Below are 9743 nucleotides of genomic sequence, written 5' to 3'. Positions count from 1 at the left end.
ATAACACAAGAACTCTATCTCCTAACTCCCTCGGCCAGCACATATGTTTCAAGCTACATTACCTCAGAATTTTCAACAAAGTTCTATCTTTCACTTGCTTAAAACACTAAACACTTAGTATATTTTCTGTCCAATCTAATCTAAAGCAAACTTGCATACAATTCCAGCAGCAGTTCCACCAATTAGCCTCAAATAATCCTGTCATCAGCAACATATAACCTTTAGCAAATGTTAACAGTGTAAGTATGAAACTGCCTTTCTCAATTTTATGCATTCTCTCACTCCCAACTTAACATACAGGGGTTGTTGTTATGTTACAAGAAAAGATAACTTAAGCAGCAGTATAGAATTTATAACCAGGGATTCGAAAAGAAAAGTTAGATAAAACTCTATTCCATCTCTTGGCTAAAGCTGGAAAATTTCCAGTGACTTTCCTTTAGCAATTTCCAGCTCAAACTTCCAACTTTTCACAAGTTTTCCCAGCTAAACCTCTTATAAACTTAAGATAAATATATTGCATGCATTTCTTAACATTATTCTCCAAAGAAATATTGATAACAAGTTGCAGATTTAAATTTTCACTCTCAGTTTCTGCAATTTTCCTTTCCTACAGCTTTTCAGTTGCTACACAGAATTTCCTTCAACCAAGAGCTCATTTTCCTAGCTAAGTTCAACAAGTAGCTTGTATATATTCAATTATACTAAATAGGCAGGAAGGTATTGCAGAATCTTACCTCTTTTCCCCTAGAATTCGATAATTGCAGACAGCTCTAATTCTCTGCTTTGGTTCCTCAAATTTCTTGCACTAGATTCTCGCTCCAGTTCTCCTTGCTTTACTCTCTCTCGATTGTGGTTAGCAGGTGTTGAAGCTAGCAAAATTTCTGTCCCTCACTCTCACTTCTTCTTTCAGTTTTGGGTTTGGAGAAAAGATAGCTTAGCTCTCGGTTGTTCTTCTTTTGCTCTTAGCAAATTGATACCAAATGGAATCCACCGAATTTTAATCCTCTGTTCAGTCTTATGCTTAGCCGGGAATGGTCAATTCGGTTGCATAGTTAATTGCTCAAGTGTTGAGGTTAAAATGGTCTTTTGAATTAATTTATTTACTTGCTAAGGAGTTGAAATTTTATCATCTTCAAATATTGCCTCAAACTTTAGTTTGTTTCAATTTGCATACTCCTATAAGAATTTCTCATGCCATCCTAGGATAGTTTCTCAATTCTCAATTTTATAGGGCTTCAATTAGGCATTTAATTTAACCGTTTATTCGTTATATATAATATGTCTAATATCAAAGTAAATAAAATGAAATAAATTCAAGGTATATATATAATTTTCTCGGATTCTCACACTTTCCCTCCTGATTGAGGTACTAACACCTCTCCAATTTTTTTAAACATTGCTCCAATCTTTTTTCCAACTTCTTTAGAAAGCCAGTGAACTGGCAAATTCCAGATTTGCACCCAAAGGGGTGCAAACATAAAGGCTCTATAGTTTTCTTCTATCCCTTCAGTCCACCTGTTCAACACTAAAACTTGATTATCTATCACCCAAGGTCCCCCATTAACAATTCTTTCCATCTCATCAGAAATCGGGATGTTGAACTGAAACACATTAGGTCCCAGTTCCATCACTGTCATATTCCTCGGATAACCTCATGCCATAGCCACAAAACTTTTAATCCCTGTAAAGTTAATCACTTTCTCTCCTATAACTCTTCCTATAAGACTACCTTCGCAAGCTCTCACTCCATTATGCAGGTCTTCCACCTCCAGGGTAACTCCTGAGAGTTCATTCCCTTCCAGAGTAAATTTCCGTAAGAGTTCCGATAGATCTCCCTCCATGGACAGGGTCAGCTATTTCTAGACAGAAATTCCACACCACACTTAGGAGACACAGGGTAAAAACAGGGTAGAGACAGACAAGGAAAAAACAAAAGGGCAAAGAGGCCACTAGAAACACTGAGTGATTCTGCTGACAAAAACCGAAAGTGAAGAAAGAAAATGTAAAAAGTTGTTCTGATCACGGTTGCCTTTAAAAGTACAAAGGGAAGATAGAAACACAGCACCGCGTTATACCTGGCGTAAGTTTACCCAAGGTTTGGAGCTTGTGACGCTTGAGCTACTTCTATCCATGCATTACTAATCTCAAAGATATACTGCTTTCGGTTGCATTGATTCTGACAGAGTTGAGGAAGCATCTGCCTTGGAAGCTTCTTGAAGAAGCGCTGAGCTTCCCCGGACCGAGCTGGACTGACGAGCTCGGGGTGCTGATGGAAGAGCTGGTCCTAAGCCTGCAAAACAAACAAGGATGAGCCGGGAGAGGGGGCCCGAGGGTCGTCCCCGAGGGCACTCCGACGGTCAAGTTAGTTTTCCGGTGAGTAGGATTCACGGGAAGTAATAACAACCGAGAGTAATTTGCCTATAGTGAGCGTACCTTGTACAGTTGATGCGTGCTACTATTTATACCTGTGAGGGAGTCCGACCTCCGTGCGTTTCGGGACTTGCCCAGGACAGTCAGCATCCCGCACTCAGGGGGATTGTCTCCGATCTCCTCGGGATGGACTCCTGCCCCCCTTGCGAGCCCTAGCAGGGCGGCCCAAGAGGGCTGCCCGGACACCAAGGTCCGAAGCCCAGCTCGGCTAGTCCTGGGCTGCCACGTGTCTAGGCCCAGAACGGGGCCACTGCACTAACCCCCTTGATTAGGTAGGCTGTCAGGCAGACCTAATCAACCTCTGCCACGTGGGAGGTCAGGTCCGCGCACTACCCTGCCCAGGTCACCTCTGGCACAGTGCTGTCATAGGGACGCTGCGCCCGCGTCCTTTCAATTGTCCCGCCTCTTCGGTTTTCGTACCAACATTAAATGCGTTCACATGGGGGCCGGCTCAAATTCACGCAACCGTTTTCCCCCCATTTCCCTTCCTCATAAATAGGGGTCATCAGATTTCAATCGACTCCATTTGCCATTTTTCCTCTCTCTTGCGCGTTTTGGCATCCCCATTTCCCTTGTGCATTTGCATTTCCCAGCAACCTCCGGTGTCCCGTGCCCAGATTCCGGCGAGTCTTCCGTCCTCCCTCCGCCTTGATCATCAGTAAGTCCCTTCGCGATTCCTTTCTCCTTTTCCTTCAGTGTTCCTTCCTGCTTCTACCATCTCTTTTATGTCGGGTCACTCCGACGTCACTTCCACCGCCTCCCCGTCTCCGGTCCGTCGCAGAGCCACCAGAATTTTCATTTCTTCCTCATCTTCGCCCTCGTCGTTGCCTTCTCCTCCTCCTCCTTCCTCTTCTTCTGCCTCTAACCCTGACCTGCTCAATCCCATAGTCATCATGAGTTCTCCTTCTGCCCGTTCTCCTTCGGCCCGAGCCGTTGAGGAGGCAGCCGAGCTAGATGCCCTCATCGCGCGGCAGGCTACCTCTACGCCTCCCCCCAGGTCCCCGCACGACTCCTCCGGCGGAGCCCAAGGTGGAGCCGGGGAGGATAGGGACGCCTCTGAGGGGACCCCTGCTTCAGAGCAGGGGGATGACCCCGAGCTCTCCTATGGTCATGTCGACCTGCAGGAGGCCACCCTATCTTCCAAGGCGGTGGCCGAGCTAGCCAAATCTTACTCCATTCCTCCGGTCTACGAGCCGAGGGCGGCCGGGCCTAACGACCGGGCCTGCAGACTTCCCCCGAGCTTCGTAGCCATCTATAGGGAGCAGCTCATCGCCGGGCTCCGTCTCCCCATTCCCTCAGCTCTTACCGAGATCCTGAACCACTGAGGGCTCAGGATCACCCAACTTCACCCCACCTCCATCAGGATCATTACCGGATTCCTTATCTACTGCCTCCTCTGCGATATCCCCTACTCTCTCTCCCTCTTCCGAGCTGCCTTCATCTTTAAGACCGCCCTCCCGGGATGGTACTACTTCTCCCGCCGTGGTCCCCAGACCAAGGGAGGAAAAGGGGCCCAGGAGCTGTTCTATGGGCTCCCCTCCTCCGTGAAGGACTAGAAGGGGGACTTCTTCTTTGTCAGGTCCACACATTTTTCCCCCAATGTGTGGAAGGTTGTGGGAGTCAAGGCCGACCCCTATCCAGAGGACCTGGACTACGATACCCTCGGCTAGCTGTTGGGCTCCAAGGTGAAGCTCGATGTCACCAGGATCTCCACTGAGCAGATCTCCGCAGCCGGGCTGATGGGGACGGTGTCCGGATCCTCTGGGGAAGTGGCTACCCCCCAGCCCAAACTCGACACCTGTAACGCTGGCTTTGCCCCTGTTGTATTTACAGTTTATTGTGGTTTTTTAAACTGCCCTGTCTTTCACTTATCTGGTTGTGCTTGTTGCAGTGAGAAAGCTCTCCCAGCTGCTGGGCGCGTCCCTCGGGGGGGTCACTTCCGACCCCCAGCCCGAGACTGTCCAAGGGGCCCCAGGAGGGGCTTCCACCCCGGGGGACGGCTCAGCCCCCCAGAAAGAAACACAGGGAACCCCTTCCCCTACCAAGAAGGCTGCCAACAAAAAGGCGGCCGGGCAGAAGAGGGGTCGAGGGGACGAGCCCTCCCAGCCCACGAAGAAACTCGCAGTGGTTCCAGCCCAACCCCCTCCGCTTGCGCTGGCCTCGGGGGGGCCAGTCCATCTGGGCGTGGGCTCCGCCGAGGAGCACGCTCTGGAGTCCACCCCTCCGAGCTTATGGCACTTCCGCCACGTGGCTCCTTTGAAGCCGGACCAAGCCCCCACGATGCACGACCCCCGCCACTTCTGCCCGCTCTAGGGGCTCTCCATCAACGACCGAGCCCAGTTTCCCGAGGTGGCTCCCGAGCTGATGGTGGGCTCGGTCCTCCCTCGCGACAGGAGGTGGATGGAGCTGGCCGACCCTTCCGAGCTCTTGGACGCGTACTACACCGTCCAACCTCAAGTAAGTCTAGCCCCTGGGATAGTTTTACCTCCATGTCTCGGTTAAGTAGTGCGACGTGCTGACCTGTTCTCTTCCCCTTTCAGGCCAACGCTGCTGGTGCCGCCCTGGCGACCCGCTTCTCCGAGCTGCCTCCCGACCTGGAGAAGTTACGGAAGAAGAACCTGGAGGCGGAGAAGAAGCTATCCCAGGCCCTTAAGGAGTCAAGCTCCCTTAAGGCCAAACTGGGCAAGGCCGAGAAGGAGCTGGACACCGCTCAGGTCCAGCTCGCCTCCACCAGGTCAGAGCTCGACCAGGAAAGGGCCCGCGTGGCCAAGCTGAGGGAGGAGCACGCCATCGAGCTCTCCGGCACTGTCAGCCGGGAGCGGAAGAAGGCTGTTCGAAGTTCCTTACTTCCGATCAGTTTGAGGAGGACATCGCTCACCTCAACCTGCCCATCCTCCAGGTCGGCTGCACCCGGGCCCTGGACCAGGTGAAGAAACTCAACCCTCCCGGCCTCGACTTGGCGAGTTTCAAGGATTACAACCCCGCGGCCGAGGCGAGGCTGGACTGGCTCTTCGATGGGTATCGCAAGGGGCATTCCCTGAAGGAGCTGGCGGGCCGGACCGACACCGGGGCCGTGCTGGAGGAGATTCCCTTGGAGGAGGGCGAGTCTCCTGGCAGAGCTGCCGGGAAGGAGCCGGTGGTCTAGGGCGGCGACCACTCCAGAAACCCTTTCCGTCTTCTTATAAGGATGTGACCATGCTCCAGTTGAATCTTGGGGGTCCATCTGAGACGGGAAGGTTCGATTGGATAGCCCTCACCATACGCCTCTCAGCATGTTTAAGGTGCCTCTCCAGCTCCTGCTCCAGGCGGGCTACCAGCAAGAAGGAGGGGCTCGAGCTATTTTCTCCTCACAGCTCGGCACATTTTGTAGCAGATAGGCAACTCGGAAGTTTTGTAATAGATAGGCAACTCGGAAGCGTTGTAATAGATAGGCTTTGAATGCATATGCGAAATTTCGAAGAATCATTCTGCTTTTCTTGCCTGCGAGTAACGCCAAGTGCCGACCTCCTGGGCCGAGCACCGAATACGTCACCCTTCCCATCCAGCAATGGAGTTGCCCAGCGGCAATCTAACTATTAAAGTCATGCGCCGGCCTCTAGGGTCGAGCACCAAATAGACCCACTAAGGGGGTGTGCCAGCCTTTTGGGGCTGAGCACTTAAACGCTAAGGGCGTTCCTGCTGACCTCCTGGGTCGAACGCGGAGCCCCCGGACCCGAAGGCCCCTTGCCGACCTCTCGCGATCGCGCGTCGGGCACCGAACCCCTCTTTCGCAGACCTCCTGGGTCGAGCGAGGAGTTTCTAGAATCCTCCCAAGCTTTCAAGTTTTCCTCCGTCGTGCCGAACTCCTGGGCCGAGCACTTCACACCTGGATGAGTACTTAAACATTGAGTGCGTTCGTGCCGACCTCTTGGGTCGAACGCTTCACACTCACACTTGGCACTTCACACTGGGCTGCTTAGTACCCCTAGCCCCCCACTAGGACATTGAGCGAGGAACGCTAAGTGTGCTAGTGTAAGGTGCAGACTTTTTTTTTTTTTTAAATCTTAAAATGAAACAAGTACAAGTGAAATTGAAACTGTGAAGTCGGGCTTTTATTGAATGAGAAAACAAAAATTCCTGAACACACTGGTCTAACCTATGCTACAAACAGTCGCAAATTGGAGAAGTGCCAAGTACGAGGTACTTCAGATCCATCTGCCTTGGCGAGCCTGCAGTAGCCAGCCCGGCTCACCTCAATGACCTTGTACGGACCCTCCCAGTTTAGGTCGAGCTTGTTGGAACTGCAAGCTCTGCTGATTGAGTTTTTTCGCAAGACCAGATCCCCCGGCTGGAACTGAATGCTCCTTACTCGGGCGTTGTGGTAGCGGGCGAGCTGCCTCCTCCCGCTTGGTCTCTAGCCTGTCCAGATTGCACCTCAGCTCTTCTTCGTTGGCTGTCACAACGAAGTTCTGGGTTCGAGAAGATGGGAGGCCGATCTCCGCGGGGACCACTGCCTCCGCCCCATATGTCAGGGAGAACAGTGTCTCGTGGGTAGCCGCCCTAGGCGTGGTGCGATAGGCCCAGAGAACACTAGGGAGCTCCTCTAGCCAATTAGACTGGGCTAGCTCCAGCCTAGTTTTTAGTCCTTGCAAGATGGTTCGGTTGGCATTCTCCACCTGACCGTTAGCCTGGGGATGGCCGACCGACGTGAAGTGCTGATTGATCCCAAGCTCGGCGCACCAGTCCTTGAAGGGGTTTTCGGCGAACTGGCGCCCATTGTCAGATATCAGAACATGCGGAATTCTGAAGCGACAGAATATATTCTTCCAAAAGAACTTCTGAATCGTCTTTTCCGAAATAGAGACCAGGGGCTCTGCCTCCATCCACTTCGTGAAGTAGTCGATGGCCACCACGAGGTGCTCGTACCTTCCAGGAGCTCGGGGGAAGGGACCTAGGAGGTCTATCCCTCATTGGGCGAAAGGACAGGGACTATGAATGGGGATCATTTCCCGAGCTGGCTGGTGGCGCAGCGAGGCGTGCACCTGGCAAGCTCGGCATTTCTGTACCAGTTCTGCGGCATCTCGGAAGACGGAGGGCCAGTAGTAGCCCAAAAGAAGACACTTTTTTGCCAGCACTCGAAATCCTACATGTGCCGCACATAGGCCTTCATGGATTTCGCGCAGAACGTAGTCGCCTTCCTCGGGAGTCACACACTTTAGCCAGGGGGACAAGTACAACTTCCTGTAGAGGGTTCCCCCGGCGTAGGCGTATTTGGCAGCTCTGAGCTGGATCCGGCGGGTTTCGGTTTTACTCTCGGGAAGGGAGCCCAGCTGAGGAAGTCGATGAGGGGAGCCATCCAGGTGGCCGAGCTGTCTATCGCCAGGACCTGGACCAGGTCGATACTTTTGTGCTTCACCACCTCTACCAAGACCTCCTTGCTCAGGTGGGCGAACGAGGAGGATGCCAGCTTTGACAGGGCGTCCGCGCGCTTGTTTTGGGACCTTGGCACCGGCTCGATTTCAAAAGTCCCGAACAGGGCTACTACCTCCCGTACCTTAGCCAGGTATTTTTTCATAACGTCGTCCTTGGCTTCATACTCCCCGCGAACCTGGAGGACGACGAGCTGAGAGTCGCTCCGAACTCTGATCGCAGTGATGCCCATCTGGTGGGCTATCCGCAGCCCCGTCAACAGGGCCTCGTAATCTGCCTCGTTGTTGGATGCCGGGAAATCGAACCTAAGCGCATAGGTCAGCTCTTCCCCAGTAGGCGAGGTGAGCAGCAGGCCAGCTCCGCTCCCCTCCTTGCTCGAGGCACCGTCCACGAACAGCACCCACGGCTCCTCCGTCGGGGCGTCCGCAGGTGTCGGGGCTAACTCGGCCAGGTTTAAGTTAGCCCCTCAGCAAGGAAGTCTGCCAAGGCCTAAGCCTTGACCGCGGTGCGAGACCGATAACTAAGGTCGTGCTCGGCCAGCTCGACGGCCCACTTAGTCATCCTGCCCGAGACCTCGGGCTTGGTGAGTATCTGTCGTAGGGGCTGGTCGGTCAGAACCACAATGCTGTGAGCCTGGAAGTAAGGGCGGAGCTTGCGAGCAGCATGCACCAAGGCAAGAACCAGCTTCTTGGCTGGAGAGTATCGCGTCTCTGGCCCCTGTAGAGTTCGGCTGACGTAATACACCGGTCTCTGAGCCCCCCTGTCCTCCCGCACCAAGACCGTACTGACGGCCTCGTTGCAAGCGGACAGGTATAGGAATAGGGTCTCCCCCATCTCTGGGGCGGTCAGAGTTGGCAGCTCGGCCAAATAGGCTTTCAGGTCGGTGAAGGCTTTCTGGCACTCCTCTGTCCAACGGAAATCCTTAGGCGCTTTCAAAACTCGGAAGAAGGGCAGCCCCCGGACCGCGGAGCGCGAGAGGAACCTACTCAGGGCGGCCATTCTCCCTGTGAGCCGCTGGACTTCCTTCACGTTCCTTGGAGGGGCCATGTCCATGATAGCCTGGAGTTTATCCGGGTTGGCCCGGATTCCGTCTCGGGACACCAGGAAATCGAGAAACCTTCCCGATCTGACCCCAAAGGTGCACTTCTTCGGATTTAGGCGCATCCGGCTCTCCAGTAGGATGTCCAAGATCTCCCGCAGGTCGGGTATGAGCCGCTGGTCAGTTCGACTTTTGACGATCATGTCGTCAACATAGACCTCCATGCTTCTGCCGATCTGGTTTTGGAATAACTTGTTGACCAGGCGCTGGTAAGTAGCTCCCACGTTCTTCAACCCGAACGGCATGGTCCTGTAGCAGTAGGTTCCCTCCTCGGTGATGAATGAGGTCTTGTCCCGGTCCTCCTCAGCCATCTCTATCTGGTGATATCCCTTAAAGGCATCCAGAAAGCATAAAACATCAAAACCCACAGTAGAGTCTACTAACCTGTCGATTCTAGGCAGGGGAAAGCAGTCTTTCGGGCAGGCTTTGTTAAGGTCCGTGAAGTCTACGCACATCCTCCAGGTCTGGTCCTCTTTCTTGACCAGGACGGGATTGGCCAGCCAGGTCGGGTAGTAGACCTCCAGGATGATCTTGGATTCCAGCAACTTGCCTACCTCCGCCTTGATCAGCTCATTCCTCTCGGGGGCAAAGCTCCTTTTCTTCTGCTTCACTGGCTTGAAGTGAGGGTCCACGTCGAGGTGATGGACTGCCAGGTCTGTAGGGATCCCGGGCATGTCCTCCACCGTCCATGCGAACACCTGGGAGTACTCTCTCAACAAGGCGTTCAAGCCTTCCTTCTCCTCGGCTGGCAGCAATGCCCCGATGCGGATGACCTGGTCGGGCCGCTCCTCCCTCAAGGGGAATT

Source organism: Coffea arabica, chromosome 4c (assembly GCF_036785885.1).
Source record: "Coffea arabica cultivar ET-39 chromosome 4c, Coffea Arabica ET-39 HiFi, whole genome shotgun sequence".
NCBI lineage: Eukaryota > Viridiplantae > Streptophyta > Magnoliopsida > Gentianales > Rubiaceae > Coffea > Coffea arabica.
This window is presented reverse-complemented; position numbering follows the sequence as displayed.